The sequence below is a fragment of the Centrocercus urophasianus genome, unplaced genomic scaffold (assembly GCF_019232065.1).
Source record: "Centrocercus urophasianus isolate 14NV4802_14NV808 unplaced genomic scaffold, USGS_Curo_1.0 seq_1214, whole genome shotgun sequence".
In the NCBI taxonomy this organism is placed as follows: Eukaryota; Metazoa; Chordata; class Aves; order Galliformes; family Phasianidae; genus Centrocercus; species Centrocercus urophasianus.
Genome location: NW_024884381.1, coordinates 18,053 through 20,086, shown reverse-complemented (window position 1 = coordinate 20,086; position 2,034 = coordinate 18,053). Strand labels below are relative to the sequence as shown.

General features: G+C 61.2%; 1 protein-coding gene across 1 annotated transcript in view; it reads left to right on the top strand.

Annotated features, from left to right (window-relative positions):
• Positions 1 to 336: 336 nt before the first annotated feature.
• The window catches only part of SP2 (Sp2 transcription factor), a 9,442-nt gene continuing 7,744 nt past the window's right edge, over positions 337 to 2,034 (top strand). The window contains exon 1 of the mRNA XM_042811175.1: positions 337 to 405. The gene's annotated coding sequence lies outside the window, so the exon portion shown is untranslated. The remainder of the gene's footprint in view (positions 406 to 2,034) is intronic.

Genomic DNA, 2,034 nt, shown 5'->3' with positions numbered 1-2,034 from the left:
CGTGAGACTGTTTTCTGGCAGCTCCCGCCCAGAAGGAAATCCGCCTTCCTGCCTCAGGACCTTGTCAATCAATCAGAGGATGGTGACGGGCTGCGCACGCTCTCATTGGCCAGTCGAGATGCTAATCAGAGATTCGCCCTCCCATTGGATCTCCGCTTCCGTCCGTCATATTGTCAGTTCGCTCCCATTGGCGGAGCAGTCTCTCCATCACCGCGTCCCATTGCTCGGCGGAATTGCCGATCAAGAAGTCCGCACTAGCTGATTGGTCAGCGCCCGCGAGCCGGGCGGAGATTGGGCAGGAGACCGCCGAGAGGGCGGGTCGCGCAGGGCGGTGCCCGAGCAGCCCCGCAGGAGGAAGATGGCGCCGTGAGGGGGTCGGAGCCGCCGACGCCGCCGCCTCGGCCGGTCTGTGCGGGTCCGAGGCGGGGCCGGGCGCGGCGGGGCGGGGGTTGTCGTGCGGGGGGAGCGGCGGAGCCGGCACGGTCGGGTCAGGAAGGGGAACGCGGCCTTCTCGGCCCGCCCAAGCCTTGCGCTGAGCGGGCGGGCGGCGCTTCCGGGGCCCGGGTGGGGGCGGGCCCGGCGCCTCGTCCCGCCTCCCCGGGGAGAACCGCCGCTACGGCCGGGAAGGGGGGGGGGGGCGGGGAGGTGTATCCCGGTACGTGGCGGGGCGGGGGCTGCCCGGGGGGGCTGCGCGGTTGGAGCCCCGAGGCGTCTCTCGGTACCTCGGGAGCTGCGCTTCGCCCCGCTCCGTGTCCCGGGGGTTGGCCGGGATGGGGAAACATGGAGCTGGTGTGGAATAGCGGGATAAGGCCGGGCAGCGCTCGGTCTGCGCCTGTCAAGAGAAGACGAAGTGATTCCTCGGAAGGCTTGGCTGCTTTGCGAATGAGCTGCCCGATGTCCCGCTGTTAGGTGTAAATTCCCAATGCTTGAGCTCAGGGCTCAGCGCTCACGGGTCAGCATTGTTGTGCTGTGTGTGCAGAAGGGGCCGGGGGTCACTTTTTCCCCGTGGCTGTGCTTCCCTGGGTGGCTCTGAGTGCTGGTGGCACGCTGAGGTCTTTGAGGGGCCTCTGAGTCACCTTCGTGCTCCAGGAGCTGCTTAAAAAGGCTGCATTGAGTTGATGGGCTCCGTCCTGTTGGCTTTAAACCAGATGCAGAAAGTTAGGCTCGTGTTCTCTTCCCCAAAAGAAGGCCATTACACAGCGCTGTGCATCACCTTACAGCTGCCCGGGCTCTCAGCACCCATCTCTGAGCACAGCACTGATTTCTGCAGGACAGGAGGGGCATTTTGGGAGCAGGGAAAGCCTGGATGGCAGATTGTGTGCCCTGCGTGCCTGCAAAGCGGAGCAGCGCTTCCTCTATCGGAGCGGGGCTGTTACACCAGCTAATTAAAGATAAGGCTATCGTGATAAGGCTTGAAATTGCTATCTTAAACCACACACAGCGTCCCCAGAGGGTGCAGGAGCTGCTGTGTGACTGTGTGCAGGTGCCAGCTTTCCTGTCCCAGCATTGCAGGGCTGTGCGTTGCCGGCCAAAGAGCTGGGCTTGTCGTGGATGGGGAGAAAAAGCCATTTATCCTCTCTGCATCTCTGGGAGAACATTAGAGATAATGGCACAGTTTCCAAACTAAATTGGTTTTTGTGCAGGGACGAACGCACCAGATGTACTGTTTCCATTGTTTGGAGGTGGTTTCCACATAAAACTGTACTTGTGACAAGCAGAGGGGAACGGGAGAGTGGCTGGAAAAAAAGGACTTTTATGAATTGCTGCTCTTCAGTTGCCTCAATGGAAAGCACTCTCCTGTTTGAGGCTCTCCTGGGGGGGTGTCAGGATAGCAAACGGGGCCTGAAATTCTCCATGGGGTGTGAATGCGTGCCTGACTCGGAGCAAATGTCAGCTCTGTGATGCGTTGTGGTGAGGAGGAACCCGGGGTGAACACGTGGGCAGCTGAGCTGCGTGCTGCCAGTGCTGTGTCACCTCCAGGGTGGGACAGTGTCACTGCAGGCCGAGACACAGGTTGTATAAGGAGGAAACTTC